The 22,364-nt window shown below is 48.1% G+C and overlaps 1 long non-coding RNA gene across 1 annotated transcript in view; it reads left to right on the top strand.

The window, feature by feature from the left end:
* The first annotated feature begins 403 nt into the window (after positions 1-403).
* LOC140422771 (uncharacterized) overlaps positions 404-22,364 on the top strand; it is an 85,676-nt gene continuing 63,715 nt past the window's right edge. The window contains exon 1 of the long non-coding RNA XR_011947594.1: positions 404-641. This is a non-coding gene — a long non-coding RNA (uncharacterized lncRNA). The remainder of the gene's footprint in view (positions 642-22,364) is intronic.

A 22,364-nucleotide genomic window follows, 5' to 3' on the forward strand; every position in this document is an offset into this window, starting at 1 on the left:
TTCTGCAAAGTATACATAGAAAAATTCTTCAGAGAAGGAGAAAGCTACCCAGCTTAAAAAAAAACACATTGTTCTGCCAATGTGGAATGCTTAGGGGGAAATTTGTTTAAAGGTCTGTCTGATAAAGGGCATGTGGATTGCAATGTACAACGAGCCCAACACATATTCATTCCAAAGCTGGCAACACCAAAACTTTGTGATAGTAATGTGAAACCCGTATATTAAATGAGCTGCTGAGTGGCTGCACACAGGGGACACAAGTCACGCAAGGCTATCACCAGATAAAGTTAACCTGCAATACTTAAAACCAGCCTGCACCTCTTAAAGGGGAGGTGTAATCTGGCTTCTGCAGGTGCTGGATGGGCTTCACAAGACATTTCGAGCAGGGAATGGAGTGAAAATAGTGCAAGAGAGGGGAGAGACTGCTCCAAGGTTTTCTGATGCAACACTGAACCCCTCCGTGCAGGAGGTAGGGAGGAAGAGAGAGAGGTTCTTTATCCACAGGAAACCAGAAGCACCTCCAGACAGACATTAGGAAGTCAATGGGAACAGTTAGCCAGCACTGTGAATGCAAGCAGTCTAGCTTCAGGTCCCGGATGTCATGCAGAAAGAAGTTTAATGACCTGAGACAAGTGGTCAAGGTTAGTGAATGCCAAACCTTACAAATGAACCGCTAACTAAATGAATCACTGCTCAATTCACTCATCTACCAACATTCTCGATCAACCACGAACCTACCTAGAATTCACAGCTGCACCTAATGTTCGCACACTTAGTACTGCTGCAGGCCCCAGACCTGCATCTTGATGCACTATCGATTACGGCGGGACGAGAGTGGAGAATAATCGAGGCATTATTAAGCAGAGATGTGTAGCCTCCTGCAGCTGCTGCCGAAATGGCTGCAGCTCGGTGAGCACACACATTCATACTCCGCCTACTGGGAGGAGCCAGCAGGCAGGGATCTACCCCCGTACCTGTAGTACAGGAGCCTTACCGTATTACCTCTCGTATGTGATATATACAGCAGAGGTGACAACCACGTTCACCCCCTGTTAAAAAAGAGTCCAGCGGGGGTGGTGGAAAACTATTGGCATGCATTTTAAGGTTAACATTTTGGGGAAAGTTCACAAATTCAGCCGATCGGGTGCCTTGATCCTCCGTTGTGAGCGCCGCAGTCCCGGTGGCGATGCAGGCATTGGCTCGGTCGCCGGTGACTCCGGGAGCGTGTAGACCTCATCTTCATCCCCGGGTGGGACCAAGGGGAGGACGGATCATCCTGGAGCGGGGGCTGTGGTGAGGTGCGCTAGGGGGAGGAAGGGTGGCGCTGGGGCAGGGGGGGGGGACCCAGCTAGGTCCCTGAGGGAGACTGTGTCTTGGCGGCCATCGGGGCATGCCACGTAGGTGTACTGCGGGTTTGCATGGAGTAGCTGTACCCTCTCAACCAACGGGTCCGCCTTGTGGAGCCGCACGTGCTTGCGGAGGAGAACGGGTCCTGGAGCTGCCAGCCACGTTGGGAACGAAACCCCGGAGGTGGACTTCCTGGGGAAGGCAAGGAGACGTTCATGGGGGGTTGCATTAGTCGCAGTGCAAAGTAGCGATCGGATGGAGTGTAGGGCGTCGGGGAGGACCTCCTGCCAGCGGGAGACTGGGAGATTTTTGGACCATAGGGCCAGCTGGACGGCCCTCCAGACCGTCCCATTCTCCCGCTCCACTTGTCCGTTTCCCCGGGGGTTGTAGCTGGTCGTCCTGCTCGAGGCGATGTCCTTGCTGAGCAGGTACTGACGCAGATCATCGCTCATAAATGGGGATCCCCGGTCGCTGTGGATGTAGGCGGGGAAACCGAACAGGGCGAAGATGGTGTTGAGGGCTTTGATGAAGGTGGCAGGTGTCATATCGGGGCATGGGACGGCGAAGGGGAATCTGGAGTATTCGTCCACCACGTTAAGGAAGTACGTGTTTCGGTCGGGGGAGGGGAGGGGTCCTTTGAAATCCACGCTGAGGCGTTCAAAGGGACGGGAGGCCTTCACTAGATGCACGTCTCTGGTGATAGTCCTGACCTCCTCAATGGAGTAGGGCAGATTGCAGGCCTTTATGGAGTGAAAGAAGCGGGTAACCCCTGGGTGACAGAGAGCGTCGCGTGGGGTCCGGAGTCGGTCCACTTGTCGCTGGCACATGTACCTCGGGATAGGCCATCAGGGAGCTCGTTGAGCTTACCGGGGTGATACAAAATCTCTTAATTTTAGGTGGAGAGCTTGATCCTCCACCTCAAGATTTTATAATTTTTGATCTTGCACCGCTGTGTGTCATTGAACATGAAGGCAACCGACCCTTGGTCAGTGAGGAGAGTGAATCTCCTGCCGGCTAGGTAATGCCTCCAATGCCGCACAGCTTCAACGATGGCTTGGGCTGCCTTCTCGACGGAGGAGTGCCAAATTTCAGAGGCATGGAGGGTGCATGAAAAGAATGCCACGTGCCTACCTGCCTGGTTGAGGGTGGCGGCCAGAGCGACGTCTGATGCATCTTGACTTGGAAGAGGAGCGTCTCGTCGACCGTGTGCATCGCTGCCTTGGCGATGTCGGCCTTGATACGGTTGAAGGCCTGGTGAGCCTCGGCTGCCAGGGGGAAAACGGTGGAGTGAATGAGTGGGCGGGCCTTGTCCGCATAGTTAGGGACCCACTGGGTGTAGTATGAGAAGAACCCCAGGCATCGTTTCAGGGCCTTGGGGCAGTGGGGGAGGGGGAGTTCCATGAGGGGTCGCTTGCGATCGGGGTCGGGCCCTAGAACTCCATTTTGCACACATAGCTGAGGATGGCTAAGCGGTTGGTGCTGAACACGCACTTCTCCTTGTTGTACGTTAGGTTGAGGAGTTTGGTGGTGTGGAGGAATTTGGAAAGGTTAGCGTCGTGGTCCTGCTGGTCATGGCCGCAGATGGTGACGTTATCCAGGTACGGGAAGGTGGCCCGCAGTCCGTACCGGTCAACCATTCGGTCCATCTCCTGTTGGAAGACCGAGACCCCCATTACTGACGGCGAAGGGAACCCTAAGGAAGAGGTAAAGGCAGCCGTCTGCTTCGAACGCAGTGTATGGGCGGTCCGCCTTGCGGATGGGGAGCTGGTAGAAGGCAGATTTCAGGTCCACTGTCGAGAAGACCCGGTATTGTGCAACCTGATTGACCATATCAGATATGCGTGGGAGGGGGTATGCGTCGAGCTGCATGTACCGATTGATGGTCTGACTGTAGTCAACGACCATCCTGTTTTGCTCCCCAGTTTTTACAACTACCATTTGGGTTCTCCAGGGGCTGTTTCTGGCCTCGATGATGCCTTCCCGCAGCAGCCGCTAGACTTCAGACCTGATGAAGGTCCTGTCCTGGGCACTGTACTGTCTGCTCCTGGTGGCGACGGGTTTGTAATCCGGGGTGAGGTTTGCAAACAGAGAAGGTGGGTCGACCTTAAGGGTCGTGAGACCGCATACAGTAAGGGTTGGTAGTGGCCCGCCGAATTTCAGAGTGAGACGTTGGAGGTTGCACTGGAAGTCCAGGCCGAGTAGCAAGGCAGCGCAGAGGTTGGGGAGGATGTAGAGCCGGAGGTCGCTGAACTCTACGCCCTGGATGGTGAGGGTGGCAGTGCAGTACCCCCGGATCTCCACGGAGTGGGATCCGGAGGCCAGGGAGATTCGTTGTGTGATGGGGTGTACCGCGAGGGAGCAGCGCCTTGCCGTGTCCGGGTGGACGAAGCTCTCTGTGCTCCCGGAGTCAAGAAGGCATGATGTCTTGTGCCCATCGACCTTTACCGTCGTCGACGCGGTCGCGAGGTTGTGCGGCCGGGACTGGTCGATTGTGATGGAGGCGAGACGTGACTGGTGTTGGAAGGCGGTTGCAGACGATGAGCAGCCCAATGAGGTGCCCGATGAGCAGGAGTCCTGAGGCGGGGAAGATGGAGGTGCCCATGGGGCGCACGGTGGCGGGTGGCGTTAAAGATGGCGGCGCCCATGGGCCGTACGCGGCCTGTTGGAGGGAAGATGGCGGAGCCCACGGGCCGCACATGGGTTGCTGGGGCGAAAATGGCGCCCATGGGTCACACGTGGGGGGTGAGGAACAATGGGCCTGGTTACAGCGGTGGTCGAGCTGGCCTGGCACACAGCAACGAAATGTCCTTTCTTCCCGCAGGCCTTGCAGAGTGCGCTCCGTGCTGGGCAGTGCTGCCGGGGGTGCTTTGTCTGTCCGCAGAAGTAGCGCTTGCATCCCCTAGGGTTGGCTGGCTGCCGCGCGGCGCAGGCTTAGGGTTGGCTGGGGGCGGTCGCTAGCGGGGTCCACGATGTCCAGGAGAGGGGCGCCGTGCGGTTGGTACGCTTGTACATTACGGGAGGCGACTGTTAGTGAGATTGCGAGTTTCTTGGTCGCCGCGAGGTCAAGGGTAGCCCCTTCTAAGAAGTGCTGGCTGATGTACGCCGACCCTATGCCCATAACGAAAGCGTCCTTGATTAGGAGTTTGGAATGTTCAACGGCCGAAATGGCCTGGCAATCGCAGTCCCTTGCCAGTGCGTGCAGGGCATGCCAGAAATCTTCCACAGACTCACCGGGGAGTTGATGCCGCGTGGACAGGAGGTGCCTGGCGTAGAGCTTGTTGGTCTGCTGAGTGTAGTTCTCTTTCAGTAGCGCCATGGCCTCAGTGTAGGTCGGCGCGTCCCGGATGAGGGGAAAGATATCGGAGCTCAGCCGCGTGTACAGGATCTGGAGCTTCTGTGCCTCTGAGGGTGGTTCTGTCGCAGACCGATATAGGCTTTAAAGCAAGCTAGCCAAGTGTGAAGTCTGACTTGGCGTTGTCTGCTTGAGGGTGCAGCTGCAGGCGATCTGGCTTGACGTGGAGGTCCATCGGTGTAAAATCTCTGCTTAATAAAGTGATGCACTATCAATTACGGCGGGATGAGAGCAGAGAGTAATCGAGGCTTTATTAAGCAGAGATGTGTAGCCTCCTGCAGCTGCTGCCGAAATGGCTGCAGCTCGGTGAACACACACATTTATACTCCGCTTACTGGGTGGAGCCAGCAGGCAGGTGTCTACCCCCGTACCTGTAGTACAGGAGCCTTACCGTATTACCTCTCGTGTGTGATGTATACAACAGTGGTGACTACCACACATCTCATTGCTTGCACTAGGTGCCAGCTATTCAACTATGACAGCCACAACACTCAAACCTATTGCAGCACAGTCACAGATACACTATTTTTCTCTCTTGCAAGAAAGGTTGGTGCACAACCGAAGCAGCATCTAACTGGCAGTGGTTGTAGGTCCTCATCCCTATGGATGAGAAAATGCCCATTATCACTGGAGTAGTCATGATTGAGGCTATGGCCAACAGCAGTGTTGAAATCATAGAGGATAATGGAATGTTCTCACCTAATCCACTTTTATATGACCCACTTTCCCCTTGTCCCACAATCAATTCTGATTTACAAGATGCAGATAGTGGAAGCATGAACCTCTTGTTATCCTGCCCTTCCTTCACCGTGTCCGACCCCTCTTGTGCTTTCTCCTTTCAGATACTTAAGAATTGTCACCTCCTTTCACCTCCTTCCACTCTTCTACCTCCTCTTCTTCTATCACCTCCTTCCCCTCTTCAACCTCCTCCTCCTCTTCTACCTCCTCCTCCACTTTCACCTCCTTTCCCTCTTCGACCTCCTCCTCCTCTTCCACCTCCCCCTCTTCCTTCTCAGATCGCAGTGAATCATGACACAAACTTTGATGGGTATTGCAGGGCTTCTCCACAGTCTTCCATCTTGTTTTGATGTGGTTGTTCAGACGCTGAGAGAAGAACAAGCAGACCGAGACAGAATAAAGGCATCATGACTGCCGCCAGGATACCAGGCATTCACCAGCATGATGTGCGGTGCTCGGTCAAACACAGACCACACATTCAGTGAGTGGAAGCCTTTGCACATGTGGTCCATCGCTGTCATGTTTTCCTTTATGGTGATCCTGTGAAGCAACTTGCGGAATTTTATTACATTAAAGGCTTGTATAAATATAAATGGTGGTTAGCACTGCTGCCTCACAGCACCAGAGACCCAGTGCGATTTCTGACTGCGTTTGTGGAGTATGCACATTCTTCCTGTGACGGTGTGGGTTTCTTCCAGATGCTCCAGTTTCCTCCCACAGTCGTGAGATGAGCAGGTTAGGTGGATTGGCTATGCTAAATTGCCCCTAGGTGGGGTTATGGGAATAGGGAGGGGGATTGGGCCTAAGTAGGGTGCCATTTCAGAGGGTCAGTGCAGACACAATGGGCCAAATGACCTCCTTCTGCACTGCAGAGGTTCTATGATTCTATGATAAATGTGTGTAGTCAGTGGCACCCGACAACATAGAATATAGAACATAGAAAAATACAGCACATAACAGGCCCTTCGGCCCACGATGTTGTGCCGAACCTTTGTCCTAGATTAATCATAGATTATCATTGAATTTACAGTGCAGAAGGAGGCCATTCGGCCCATTGAGTCTGCACCGGCTCTTGGAAAGAGCACCCTGCCCAAAGTCAACACCTCCACCCAACACTAAGGGCAATTTTGGACACTAAGGGCAATTTATCATGGCCAATCCACCTAACCTGCACATCTTTGGACATGACAAAGGTTGTTTTCCTGGCTTGTTTCAAGTTGTAGTATTGTTCTGATTTTGGCATTTATTTCATCACACTGTCATGCCAATCTTGGTTCTAGGTATGTGCTGATGATTTCTGCTGGATTCAATGTCCTATGACTTTTGTCCGACATTAAGGTTGGATAATTCATTGCATGCATGCTGATTGTAAGCATCTTTCATCTTCCCCTATTTTTCAATTAATGTATTTTGTACTGGAAGTTTCAACAAGTGAAAACTCAGAAGGTTTATCCGCACTTGTCTGTCAAATGGTAATTCTGCATTGATTCCACAGTACGATGAAGTTTGGTTGGAATAGATGCACATATTTGGTTCCAGCTGTGCCATGTAGCCTGTTGGATGATGGCCTGCACTGCGTAAGCACAGGGTTTCCAATGATGTTCCTTATGGTCTGTGGTCTTCACTATTGTTTTGAAGCTACTGTAGATGGTGAACAATGCCAGGACTCTGCACACCAATCGGCATGTGATCACTGGACCAATGTCATCCACAACATCTGCGGTGACTAACGTGAGTTGTTCTAATGACACTTGAGTGTAATGGATTCCAGGGATGGAATTTCCAAGCTATTGTACACAGTGAGTTGAGAGCGGTTGGTTGAACCATCATTGCCACTTCCGTGAGTACATAGATTTCAGTGAGTGGTGGAAGGATGTTTGCACCTGAACTGGTATCCAGTTTTGCACATAGGTTATTCCTACATCTGTAGGCATATAATCTGGATTCTTTAATACATTCTTTGATATTCACCTTGCTGAATGTCTGCTCACTTTATGTACCAATGGTCTAGTTATCCTTATCATCTAGGAGAGCACAGTGGTACAACGGTTAGCACTGCTGCCTCACACGTCAGGGACCTGGGTGAGATTCCAACCTTGGGTCACTGTCTGTGTGGAGCTTGCATATTTTCCCCGTGTCTGCGTGGGTTTCCTCCAGGTGCTCCGGTTTCCTCCCACAGTCCAAAGAAGTGCAGGTTAGGTGGATTGGCCATGCTAAATTTCACCTTCATATCCAAAGGTTTCAATGGCGTTGCAGGGAGGTGCAATGAGTGGGCCTGGGCAAAGGGCTCTTTCAGGGGGTGCAGACTTGATAGGATGAATTGCCTCCTTCTGCACTGTAGGATTCTTGGTTCTGTCTGTATAGCTTGGCTGCACATTTTATAGATCTTGTTCTGGTGATGTCCATTACGTGCTCTTGGTTGATTGGAATGCTTTGCATGGCTGACTTCTGATAGTAGCTTCTCATCTAAATTATGTCCAGTGATCAAAATTATGAGGGGCATAGACAGAGTGGATAGTCAGAGACTTTTTCCCAGGGTAGAGGGGTTAATTACTATGGGGCATAGGTTTAAGGTGCGAGGGGCAAGGTTTAGAGAAGATGTACGAGGCAAGTTTTTTACACAGAGGGTAGTGGGTGCCTGGAACTCGCTGCCGGAGGAGGTGGTGGAAGCAGGGACGATAGTGACGTTTAAGGGGCATCTTGACAAATACATGAATAGGATGGGAATAGAGGGATATGGACCCCGGAAGTGTAGAAGATTTTAGTTTAGACAGGCAGCATTGGCGGCGGATTCAAACTTGTGTCTATTTTGCTGTAGTAATTCCATGCTGTACTCTTTGGGTCAGTCCACCAGTCGTTTTGAAATGCTTTTATTGGGGCAGATACTATCACAAACTCAATTATTCTGTCAGCTAATTCTGACGCCATAAACTCGCAGTCACACATCTTGGGCAAACATTCTGCTATCCAAAGGCACTTCACCATTTTGTTTTGCCTCGGGGATTTTCTCCCCGCTGAAGCTGCATTTAGAGGGATTTCCTGCTGGCGAGCTTAGATCGGGGTGCCATTTTGCCAGGAACTCTGATGTTCCTGCCCACCTTCAAGCTCCCACCCACTTTTTAGCCACACCCCCTCCCCCACCCACCCCCAAGCTTAGGGTGGCCCCCGGGAACCCCCTCACCCCCATCTACTTGGCAAGGCCGCCCCAGGACAAAACTCTGGCAGTGCCAATCTTCCAGGTTGGCATTGCCATGGTGCCTGTGTGGCAGTGCCAGGATGCCAGACTAGCATGCCAAGGTGCTCAGGTGCTGGGGGAGTGCCAGAGTGCCATCTTGCCCTGTCCCCAACCACCCAGGTGTCTCCATTACTTGGGTGACCTGCCTGCCCCCCCCCCCCCCAGGTGCCGTTATGACAGGTCCATGTTTGTGTGGGCCATGCTAAATGCGCCCAGATGAGGTCTTCCAGGAACAGCCAGTGAGTCCCGAGCACCGGCTTAATCCCGTGTTGGGTATTCGGCTCAATTAAATATCCAGATCGTGCTGGGTGGAGCAAGTCGGGTGACTCCCGTGAGGTTTCACACCTGGTGTGGAGCCCGATTTAGGGATAGCGCACGATTCACCCATTGAACCCGGATCTGCACCAGGCACAATAGGGTCGTTGAATCGTGATCCTCGTCACTCTAGCTATTTATAAATTGATCAATGGTCTCTGTTAGTTGTTGCCTTCAAGACATGAATTGCAGATGGTGCATTCAGAAGTTGAACTTCACTCACAGGGCTGGATTCTTCCGCCCCGCCCGCCGCAAGATCCATTGACCTCACCATAAGACCAGAAGACCATAAAACATAGGAGCAGAATTAGGCCACTCGGCCCATCGAGTCTGCTCCGCCATTCAATCATGGCTGATATTGTCTCATCCCCATTTTCCTGCCTTCTGCCCATAACCCCTGATCCCCTTATTAATCAAGAACATATCTATCTCTGTCTTAAAGATTCAGTGATTTGGCCTCCACAGCCTTCTGTGCCCAAGACTTCCGCAGAGTCACCATCCTCGGGCTGAAGAAATTCCTCCTCATCTCTGTTTTAAAGGATCATCCCTTTAGTCTCAGATGGTGTGCTCTGGTTCTAGTTTTTCCCTACAAGTGGAAACATCCTCTCCACGTCCACCCTATTGTTATGGGCGAGGCATTTTCAGAACGCCAAAATGTATGACATCACTTTTTCTTAAAGGTACATTGCTTAAACATCCATGTCTTAAAGGTACCCTCACATGACACCACCCCCCAAGAAAAAAAAAATAAACCATCAACTTCAAGATGGTTTCATTTTTCACTTTTGCAGAATCCACTAAGAAATGCACACAGTAAATATACATTTTCATTTAAATCCCACTTTCTCTTTGCAATCATTCAAACGTGGAATAGGATAAGAGTCCGTTCTTGTAACTGCATTCATCTTTCGATAGTCCACACACAACCGTTGGGTACCATCTGGTTTAGGTACCATCACTATGGGTGAGCTCCATTGGCTGCAACCCACTTCAATTATGCCATTCTTCAGCATACTCTCAATCTCTCTGTTAACCTGTGCCAATTTTAAAGGATTAAGTCTATATGGATGTTGTTTGATAGGAACAGCATTTCTCACATCTACATCATGTATAACCATTTTAGCATTTCCCAATTTATCTCTCCAAACTTGCCCATGTGATATCAATAACTCTTTCAGGTCAGTTTGTTTTCCCTCTGGAAGGTAACTTAACAATTCATCCCAATTTTTAAGAACATCCTCATTTCCCAATTTAATTTGAGGTATGTCAAATTCACAGTCATCTGGATTTGGTTCGTCACTTTGAGTTAGAATCATTAAAACCTCCCTTTTCTCTCCTTTCCTTTCAAAGTACCTTTTAAGCATATTCACATGACACACTCGGTGAGTCTTCCTTCTATCTGGTGTATTTACCACATAATTCGCCTCACTTAATTTCCTTTCAATCTGATATGGTCCACAAAACCTAGCTTTTAAAGGCTCCCCAACACTGGTAACAACACTAAAACTTGATCCCCACTGGCAAAACTACGAACTTTGGATTTCTTGTCTGCTACCCGTTTCATCACATTTTGTTCAACTTTCAAATGTTGTCTAGCCAATTCACCTGCTCTATTTAATCGTTCCCTAAAATTTGACACGTAATCCAATAGTGTAATTTCTGATTTCTCATCCACCAATTTTTCCTTAATCAATTTAAGTGGTCCTCTTACCTCATGACCAAAAATTAGTTCAAAAGGAGTAAATTTGGTAGACTCATTAGGTGCATCCCTAATTGCAAACAATACGAATGGAATTCCTTTATCCCAATCCTCTGGATAATCTTGACAATACGCCCTTAACATTGTCTTTAATGTCTGATGCCACCTTTCTAACGCTCCCTGCGATTCTGGATGGTACGCAGTTGATTTAAATTGTTTTATTCCCAAGCTATCCATAACTTCTTTGAATAACTTTGAAGTAAAATCCGTTCTTTGATCCGATTGAATTTCTGTGGTCGTCCATATCTAGTAAAGAATTTAAGTAACTCCTCCACAATCCTTTTAACTGTAATATTACGTACTGGATTGGCCTCCGGAAACCTAATAGACACATCCATTACAGTCAAAAGATACTGGTTCCCACTTTTTGTTTTAGGAAGCGGTCCAACACAATCGATTAGGACCCTTGTAAAAGGTTTCTCAAATGCTAGAATGGGTATTAAGGGCGCTGGTTTTATCACTGCTTGAGGTTTCCCTATCACTTAACATGTGTGACATGATGGACAGAATTTAACTACATCTTTATGTAGTCCAGGCCAATAAAACAAATTCTGGATTTTAGCTTGAGTTTTCCTTATTCCCAAATTACCTCCCACTGGTACCTCATGTGCAACTCGCAACACCTCCTTTCTATACCCTACTGGCAATACTACATGATGAACTTCTGCCCAATTTTCATCCGCCTGCATATGTACGGGTCTCCATTTTCTCATCAAGACATCATTTTTACGGTAATAACAGTCTGGTATACTCTCAGATTCCTCTTCCGTATATGCTTTCTAATATATCCATTTTATTTCTACATCTTTCTGTTGTAACTCCGCCAATTTTCCTGAACTAAAAATATCCACCTCATCCTCCACCTGTTCTTGTTCTTTTTCAACCATCTGATCAAAAATCGTTTCTGATAATTGCACTTCAACTTCATCTTCACTCCTTGATTTTTCCTCTTGTCTTAACCTGTGACTTTGTGACCTTGTTACTACACAATCCGGAAAAATCCCAGGATATTCGTCCTTCAGCCCTTCAGTTGTCTGATTTTCTACTGGCTTATCAACCACAGTAGGCATCACTCCCACCTGTGATCCAGCTATATCATTACCCAAGGTAAACTGTATTCCTGGACAAGATAGTTTATCTATTACTCCTACTACCACTTCACCACTCTTCACTGAACTTTGCACCTTAACTTATATAATGGAACACTACTCCTCTCACCCTGAATTCCACATATCACCACCATTTCTGGCAACATTCTTCCCAAACTACATAATTCTTCATCTCTTACCATTAAAGATTGACTGGCCCCTGTATCTCTTAAAATTGTGACTTCTTTACCTGCTCCTCCTGATACACATGAGTAAACTTTACCCACACAAGTAAATTGTTCAAAGACATCTGGCACCTTCTTAACAATTACTTCTTGAACAGGCTGTACAATAGTTTGCACCTCCTTTGTTTCCCTTGGGTTTTCCTTCACCACTCTAACAAATCCCACTGTCTTATCCTGTTTTACCACATCAGCCTTCCCATGCTTTTCTTCAACCACCAACACTGTGGCTTTACATGGCCTAGTTGATGACAGTGAAAACATTTGAAACTTTTCATTTCTTTTTCACCCTCCTGGATTTATTTTTTAATCTGAGGTACACTCTCTTTATTGTCTCCCATCAGATCATCTTTACCTTTACCACTTAAGTATTTCTCATGTTCCCAGTTTCTATCCCTCACCGGCTGAAACTGATGTCGGAAACCAATCTTTGATTTATGAACTAATTCATAACCATCTGCCATTTACGCTGCTAATCTTGCAGCTTTAACTCTCTGTTCTTCCACATGAGTTCTCACTCCATCAGGAATTGAATTTTTAAGCTCCTCCAAAAGTATAATTTCTCTGAGAGCTTCATATGCTTGGTCTATTTTCAAAGCCCTTATCCACCTATCAAAATTACTCTGTTTGAGCCTTTCAAACTCCATGTATGTTTGACCAAATTCTTTCCTTAAATTTCTAAACCTTTGTCTGTAAGCTTCAGGCACTAGCTCATATGCACTTAAGATGGATTTCTTCACCTCCTCTAACGTTCCAGATGCGTCCTCCGGTAGTGATGCAAACACTTCACTAGCTCTACCTACCAGCTTTGTTTGAACCAGTAATACCCACATGTCCTGTGGCCATTTCATTTGTTTAGCTACCTTCTTAAATGAAATGAAAAAGGCTTCCACTTACTTCTCGTCAAACTTTGCAATGCTTGGACTTATTTAAATAGATTCCCACCAAGCCTTCGACTATGACGCTCTTTCTCACTATCCTCATCACTATCATCCAACTGTACGTTTCCCTTTACGTCTGTCAATTTTAACTGATTGTCATGTTTCATGGCCATTTTCTGAAGTTCAAACTCCCTCTCTTTGGGCGAAATTTTCCGGTATCGGCGCAAAGTCCGCCGACCGGCGCCAAAAACGGCGCAAATCAGTCCGGCATCGCGCCGCCCCAAAGGTGCGGAATCCTCCGCATCTTGGGGGGCCGATCCCTAACCTTGCTGGGCCGATCCCTAACCTTGCTGGGCTAGGCCCGAGCCGGACTGATTTCCGCCCCGCCAGCTGGCGGAAAAGGCCTTTGTTGCCCCGCCAGCTGGCGCGGAAATGACATTGCAGGGCGGCGAATGCGCGGGAGCATTAGCGGCCACTCACGGCATCCCCACGCATGCGCTGTAGAGGGAGTCTCTTCCGCCTCCGCCATGGTGAAGACCGTGGGAAAGGCGGAAGGAAAAGAGTGCCCCTGTGGCACAGGCCCGCCCACGGATTGGTGGGCCCCGATCGCAGGCCAGGCCACCGTGGGGGCACCCCCCGGGGCCAGATCCCCCAGGACCCCAGAGCCCACCAGCGCCGCCTTGTCCCGCCGGTAAGAGAGGTGGTTTAATCCACGCCGGCGGGACAGGCATTCTAGCAGCGGGACTTCGGCCCATCCGGGCCGGAGAATCGCGGGGGGGGCCCGCCAACCGGCGCGGCGTGATTCCCGACCCCGCCAAATCTCCGGTGCCGGAGAATTCGGCAACCGGCGGGGGCGGGATTCACGGCAGCCCCCGGCAATTCTCCGACCTGGTGGGGGGTCGGAGAATCTCATCCCTGATCTTTTTCCCTGATATGTATCTCTCTTTCTTTTTCTTTTTGTTCTGCTATGGCTATTCTTTCTTTTCTCCTTTCTTCTCTCTCCTTTTCTTTTTCCTCTCTCTCTCTTTCTCTTTCTTTTTCCTCTCTCTTTCTCGCATATTCCAGCCGCTTTAATTCTTTCTCATGATCCATTTGTTTAATTTGCAACTGAATTTTTGCCATTTCCAATGAGTCAAACTCCATCTCAGGCAACTTTAAATGCTTAACCACCGCCATAATTACCTCATCTTTTCGCATTTTGTCAGGTAATGTTAACTGCAATGTTCTTGCCAAATCTAACAGTCTACTTTTCGTTTCTGTCCGTAAGGTACGACGTGTAACATTATCCACCCCCAAAAACTTAAACTAAAATACCACACCGGAAAAGCAACAATCTTTCACTGTCTTTATGTTCACAAAAACCAATCCAATAGATAGACTTTTATCCCCCTCGAGCCCCCAATTGTTATGGGCGAGGCATTTTCAGAACCCCAAAATGTATCATGGAGTTCACCCAACCTCGCCCTATAATGGATTTGTTGCTTTTCCCAGCACACGGCTTTTTCCCCAGGTGTGGGATTACAATTATGGATATGTGGGTTTTTAAACGCAAAACACTGTTTATTCCATGAACTCAACTTAACATCTTAAATAAACATTGGATCTCTGAACACCCCTTACTTCAAAGATAACTCAGAAAATATTGCAACAGTAAATAACTCCTTAAAATGTTCCTTCAAACTTCAAAGAGACTTAACACATTTAAACAAAATCACATCAGGTTAAAGGTTTTACTATCATGAGTTTAAATCACCCAAATGATCCAGAGATGGTCTTTTATGGCAGAGATCCAGCTCACTGCAAAACACAGACACACACCCAACTTTTTCCTCCAAACTGCAAAACAAAAACTGCCAAAATGGCTGACCTGACCTCAGCTCCACCCACTCTCTGACATCACTGTTTTCTTATAGGAACATTGCTTAAACATCCATGTCTTAAAGGTACTCTCACATGACACTTCTAGGAGTTCTCCCAGTGAGCCAGAGAGGACACAGCCAGAGTGAGACAGCAAAGAGTGAGTTTGGGAATTTGAATCTAGGTGGGAACTCGAAGCTGGGTGGGGAGGAGGTGCTTTTTATCCCTGGTAAGTGACTGGTAAGTAGCTTTTCTTTTCATTGTCTAATTTAGTTATTTTCTCTTCGTTTTTTGGAATTGTAGTTGTATACGTTTACCTAAGGTTTAAGACATGGCAGGAGATCTCAGACCCGTGTCATGCTCCTCGTGTGCGATGTGGGAGGTCAGGGACACGTCCACTGTCCCTGGCTCCTTCACGTGCAAGGAGTGTGTCCAGTTGCAGCTCCTGTTAGACCGCTTGACGGCTCTGGAGCTGCGGATGGACTCACTTTGGAGCATCCGCGATGCTGAGGACGTTGTGGATAGCACGTTTAGCGAGTTGGTCACACCGCAGGTGAAAGTTACTGAGGGAGATAGAAAATGGGTGACCAAAAGACAGAGCAAGAGTAGGAAGGCAGTGCAGGTGTCCCCTGCGGTCATCTCCCTGCAAAACAGATATACCGCTTTGGATATTGTTGAGGGAGATGGCTCACCAGGGGAAGGCAGCAGCAGCCAAGTTCATGGCACCGTGGCTGGCTCTGCTGCGCAGTTGGGCAGGAAGACGAATGGCAGGGCTATAGTGATAGGGGACTCAATCATAAGGGGAATAGACAGGCGGTTCTGCGGACGCAATCGAGACTCCAGGATGGTATGTTGCTTCCCTGGTGCAAGAGTCAAGGATGTCTCGGAGCAGCTGCAGGACATTCTTGGGGGGGGGGGGGGGGCGGAGGGTGAACAGACAGCTGTCGTGGTGCACATAGGCACCAACGATATAGGTAAAAAACGGGATGAGGTCCTGCAAACTGAATTCAGGGAGTTACGAGTTAAACTAAAAAGTAGGACCTCAAAGGTAGTAATCTCAGGATTGCTACCAGTGCCACGAGCTAGTCAGAGTAGGAATGTCAGGATAGATAGGATGAATGCGTGGCTCGAGAGATGGTGCAAGAGGGAGGTATTCAAATTCCTGGGGCATTGGAACCGGTTCTGGGGGAGGTGGGACCAGTACAAACCAGACGGTCTGCACCTGGGCAGGACTGGAACCGATGTCCGGTGTTTGCGAGAGCTGTTGGGGAGGGTTTAAACTAATATGGCAGGGGGATGGGAACCGATGCAGGAAGTCGGAAGGAAGTAAAACAGGGACAGAAACAAAAGGCAGTAAGGGGGAAAGTGTAAGGCAGAGAAGCCATAGTCAAAAATCAAAATGGGCGACAGTACAAGGTACAGTGACTGAGGAGAGCTCAATGAATAGGACCAGTAGTACTAAAAGGAAAAAAACTGGAAGTGAAAACATTAATGGTAAGCGACGCGGCAGGTTGTTACATGAAGAAATGGGTTCAACGACAAGGAAAATTAGGAGAAAAGTTAAGAGGAAATATAACTTAGGAGAGGTTACTGATTGAGGTGTTAAGATTCAAAACAGAGGTAAAAAAGCCAACATAAGTGTACTTTACCTGAATGTTCATAGTATTCGGAATAAGGTAAATGAGTTGATGGCGCAAATCATCGTGAATGACTATGATTTAGTGGCTATTACTGAAACATGGTTTAAGGATGGTCACGACTGGGAGTTAAATATCCAAAGGTATCAAACTATTCGGAAGGACAGAGTGGATGGTAAGGGAGGTGGTGTAGCTCTGTTATTTAAGGATGACATCTGGGCAATCGTAAGGGATGACATCGGTGCTATGGAGGATAAGGTTGAATCCATTTGGGTGGAAATCAGGAATAGTAAGGCAAAAAAGTCACCACAGGAGTAGTCTATAGGCCACCAAATAGTAACATTATGGTGGGGCAGGCAATAAACAAAGAAATAACAGATGCATGTAGAAATGGTACAGCAGTTATCATGGGGGATTTTAATCTACATGTCGATTGGTTTAATCAGGTCGGTCAAGGCAGCCTTGAGGAGGAGTTTATAGAATGTATCCGCGACAGTTTCCTAGAACAGTATGTAATGGAACCTAAGAGGGAACAAGCGGTCCTGTGTAATGAGACAGGATTGATTCATGATCTCATAGTTAGGGAGCCTCACGGAAGGAGCGATCACAATATGGTGGAATTTAAAATACAGATGGAGGGTGCGAAGGTAAAATCAAACACTAGTGTTTTGTGCTTAAACAAAGGAGATTACAATGGGATGAGAGAAGAACTAGCTAAGGTAGACTGGGAGCAAATACTTTATGGTGAAACAGTTAAGGAACAATGGAGAACCTGCCAAGCGATTTTTCACAGTGCTCAGCAAAGGTTTATACCAACAAAAAGGAAGGACGGTAGAAAGAGGGAAAATCGACCGTGGATATCGAAGGAAATAAGGGAGTGTATCAAATTGAAGGAAAAAGCATACAAAGTGGCAAAGATCAGTGGGAGACGAGAGGACTGGGAAATCTTTAGGGGGCAACAGAAAGCTACTAAAAAAGCTATAAAGAAGAGTAAGATAGATTATGAGAGTAAACTTGCTCAGAGTATAAAATCAGATTGGGCAGCACGGTAGCATTGTGGGTAGCACAATTGCTTCACAGCTCCAGGGTCCCAGATTCATTTACGGCTTGGGTCACTGTCTGTGCGGAGTCTGCACATCCTCCCCGTGTGTGCGTGGGTTTCCTCCGGGTGCTCCGGTTTCCTCCCACAGTCCAAAGATGTGCAGGTTAGGCGGATTGGCCATGATAAATTACCCTTAGTGTCCAAAATTGCCTTTAGTGTTGGGTGGGGTTACTGGGTTATGGGGTTATGGGGATAGGGTGGAGGTGTTAACCTTGGGTAGGGTGCTCTTTCCAAGAGCCAGTGCAGACTCGATGGGCCGAATGGCCTCCTTCTGCACTGTAAATTCTATGAGAACTCTATGAGATAGTAAAAGTTTCTACAAATATATAAATCAAAAAAGAGTGGCTAAGGTAAATATTGGTTCTTTAGAGGATGAGAAGGGAGATTTAATAATGGGAGTTGAGGAAATGGCTGAGGAACTGAACAGGTTTTTTGGGTCGGCCTTCACAGTGGAAGACACAAATAACATGCCAGTGACTGATAGAAATGGGGCTATGACAGGTGAGGACCTTGAGAGGATTGTTATCACCAAGGAGGTAGTGATGGGCAAGCTAATGGGGCTAAAGGTAGACAAGTCTCCTGGCCCTGATGGAATGCATCTCCGAGTGCTAAAAGTGATAGCTAGGGAAAATGCAAATGCACTAGTGATAATTTACCAGAATTCACTAGACTCTGGGGTGGTCCCGGCGTATTGGAAATTAGCAAACGTGACACCAGTGTTTAAAAAAGGAGGTAGGCAGAAAGCGGGTAATTATAGGCCAGTGGGCTTAACTTTGGTAGTAATGAAGATGCTGGAATCTATCATCAAGGAAGAAACAGTGAGGTATCTGGGTGGAAATTGTCCCATTGGGCAGACGCAGCATGGGTTCATAAAGGGCAGGTTGTGCCTAACTAATTTAGTGGAATTTTTTGAGGACATTACCAGTGCGGTAGACATTGGGGAGCCAATGGATGTGGTATATCTGGATTTCCAGAAAGCCTTTGACAGGGTGCAACACAAAAGGTTGTTGCATAAGATAAAGATGCATGGCATTAAGGGGAAAGTAGTAGCATGGATGGAGGATTGGTTAATTAATAGAAAGCAAAGAGTGGGGATTAATGGGTGTTTCTCTGGTTGGCAATCAGTAGCTATTGGTGTCCCTCAGGGATCAGTGTTGGGCCCACAATTGTTCACAATTTACATAGATGATTTGGAGTTGGGGACCAAGGGCAATGTGTCCAAGTTTGCAGACGACACTAAGATGAGTGGTAAAGCAAAAAGTGCAGAGGATACTGGAAGTCTGCAGAGGGATTTGGATAGGCTAAGTGAATGGGCTAGGGTCTGGCAGATAGAATACAATGTTGACAAATGTGAGGTTATCCATTTTGGTAGGAATAACAGCAAAAGGGATTATTATTTAAATGATAAAATATTAAAACATGCTGTTGTGCAGAGAGACCTGGGTGTGCTAGTGCATGAGTCGCAAAAAGTTGATTTACAGGTGCAACAGGTGATTAAGAAGGCAAATGGAATTTTGTCCTTCATTGCTAGAGGGATGGAGTTTAAGACTAAGGAGTTTATGCTGCAATTGTATAAGGTGTTAGTGAGACCACACCTGGAGTATTGTGTTCAGTTTTGGTCTCCTTACTTGAGAAAGGATGTACTGGCACTGGAAGGTGTGCAGAGGAGATTCACTAGGTTAATCCCAGACCTGAAGGGGTTGGATTACGAGGAGAGGTTGAGTAGACTGGGATTGTACTCGTTGGAATTTAGAAGAATGAGGGGGGATCTTATAGAAACATATAAAATTATGAAGGGAATAGATAGATAGGATAGATGAGGGCAGGTTGTTTCCACTGATGGGTGAAAGCAGAACTAGGGGGCATAGCCTCAAAATAAGGGGAAGTAGATTTAGGACTGAGTTTAGGAGGAACTTCTTCACCCAAAGGGTTGTGAATCTATGGAATTCCTTGCCCAGTGAAGCAGTAGAGACTCCTTCATTAAATGTTTTTAAGATAAAGATAGAGAGTTTTTTGAAGAATAAAGGGATTAAGGGTTATGGTGTTTGGGCCGGAAAGTGGAGCTGAGTCCACAAAAGATCAGCCATGATCTCATTGAATGGCGGAGCAAGCTCGAGGGGCCAGATGGCCTACACCTGCTCCTAAATCTTATGTTCTTATGTCTCAGGGATCATTCTTGTGAACCTCCTCTGACCCTTTCCAAGGCCAGCACAACCTTCCTTCGATACGTGGCTCAAAACTGCTCACAATACTCCAAATGCGTTCTGACCAGAGCATTATACAGCCTCAGAAGTACATCCCTGGATTTGTATTCTAGCCCTCTTGCCATGAGCGTTGCATTTGCCTTCTTAACTGCCAACTAAACCTGCACATTAACCTTAAGAGAATCGTGAACAAGGACTCCCAAGTCCCTTTTTTAAAAAAAAATATATTTTATTGAAAATTTGTTCCCAAACCCCAATTTTTCCCCTCTTACAAAGCAAACGTAACAATAACAATACAGAAATTTTTAACAATGCACAAGTAACAAAACCCCATTATCTTTTGACCTAAACTAAACTAAACCCCCCCTCCCCCTCCCTTCCCCCTGGGCTGCTGCTGCTGGTCATCTGTCTTCCCTCTAACGTTCCCCAAGGTAGTCGAGAAATGGCTGCCACCGCTTGGTGAACCCTTGAGCCGATCCTCTCAGGGCAAACTTTATCTGCTCCAGTTTAATGAACCCCGCCATATCATTTACCCAGGCCTCCAGTCCGGGGGGTTTCGCCTCCTTCCACCTGAGTAGCATCCTGCGCCGTGCTACTAGGGACGCAAAGGCCACGACATCGGCCTCTTTCGCCTCCTGCACTCCCGGCTCTTCCGCAACTCCAAATAGAGCTAACCCCCAGCCTGGTTTGACCCGGGCCTTCACCACCTTCAAAACCACTCCCGTCACTCCCTTCCAATACCCTTCCAGTGCCGGACACGCCCAAAACATATGTGCGTGGTTTGCCGGGCTCCCGCCACACCTCCCACATTTGTCCTCCACTCCAAAGAACCTGCTCAATCTTGCTCCCGTTATGTGTGCTCTATGTAGCACCTTAAATTGAATCAGACTAAGCCTGGCGCATGAGGAAGAGGAATTTACCATGCTTAGGGCATCAGCCCACATACCCTCCTCTATCTCCTCCCCTAGTTCTTCTTCCCACTTTCCTTTTAGTTCGCCCACCGACTCCTCCCCCTCTTCCCTCATCTCTCGGTAAATCTCTGACACCTTGCCCTCTCCGACCACACCCCTGAAAGCACCCTGTCCTGTATCCCCTGTGTCGGGAGCAACGGAAATTCCCTCACCTGTTGTCTAGTAAACGCCCTCACCTGCATATATCTCAAGAAATTTCCCCGGGGCAACTTATACTTTTCCTCCAATGCTCCTAAGCTCGCAAAAGTCCCATCTATAAATAAATCTCCCACCCTCCTAATTCCCAACTGGTACCAGCTCTGTAATCCTCCATCCATTCTTCCTGGGGCGAACCTATGGTTGTTCCTGATTGGGGACCCCACCAGGGCTCCCCGCACCCCTCTCTGTCGCCTCCACTGTCCCCAGATATTCAATGTTGCCGCCACCACCGGGTTCGTGGTAAACTTTTTAGGTGAGAACGGTAGCGCCGCCGTCACCAGCGCCTCTAAACTCGTCCCTTTACAGGACTTTCTCTCCAGTCTTTTCCACGCCGCTCCCTCACCCTCCATCATCCATTTACGTATCATTGCCACATTGGCGGCCCAATAGTAATCGCCCAAGTTCGGTAGTGCCAATCCTCCTCTGTCCCTACTACGTTGAAGGAACCCCCTCCTTACTCTCGGAATGTTCCCTGCCCACACGAAGCTCGTGATGCTCCTGTCTATTTTATTAAAAAAGGTCTTGGTGATTAGTATAGGGAGACATTGAAATACAAATAAGAACCTCGGGAGGACCATCATCTTAATTGCTTGCACCCTGCCCGCCAGCGATAGAGGCTGCATGTCCCACCTCTTGAAGTCCTCCTCCATTTGTTCTACCAGCCGTGTCAGATTAAGTCTGTGCAAGGTTCCCCAGCTCCTAGCGATCTGAATCCCCAGGTATCGGAAGTTTCTTTCCACTTTCCTTAGAGGCAAGCCTTCTATCTCTCTACTCTGGTCCCCTGGATGTATCACAAATAATTCATTCTTCTCCATGTTTAGCCTATACCCCGAGAAATCCCCGAACCCCCTCAAAATTCGCATAACCTCTATCATCCCCCCCGCTGGGTCCGACACGTATAACAATAGGTCATCTGCGTATAACGAGACTCGGTGTTCTTCTCCCCCTCTAATCACCCCTCTCCATTTCCTGGAGTCTCTCAACGCCATGGCCAGAGGTTCAATTGCCAACGCGAACAACAATGGAGACAGCGGGCATCCCTGTCTTGTTCCCCTATATAGTCGGAAATACTCCGATCTATGTCGACCTGTAACTACGCTTGCCGTTGGAGCCCCATAAAGAAGTCTAACCCAGCTAATAAACCCGTTCCCGAACCCAAACCTCCTTAACACTTCCCATAAATACTCCCACTCCACCCTATCAAATGCCTTCTCTGCGTCCATTGCCGCCACTATCTCTGCCTCCCCCTCCACTGGGGGCATCATTATCACCCCTAATAGTCGTCGCACGTTAACATTCAGTTGTCTCCCTTTTACGAACCCTGTCTGGTCTTCGTGCACCACCCCCGGGACACAGTCCTCTATCCTCGATGCCAGTACCTTTGCCAACAATTTGGCGTCCACATTCAATAATGAAATGGGTCTATAGGACCCGCACT

Source organism: Scyliorhinus torazame, chromosome 5 (assembly GCF_047496885.1).
Source record: "Scyliorhinus torazame isolate Kashiwa2021f chromosome 5, sScyTor2.1, whole genome shotgun sequence".
NCBI lineage: Eukaryota > Metazoa > Chordata > Chondrichthyes > Carcharhiniformes > Scyliorhinidae > Scyliorhinus > Scyliorhinus torazame.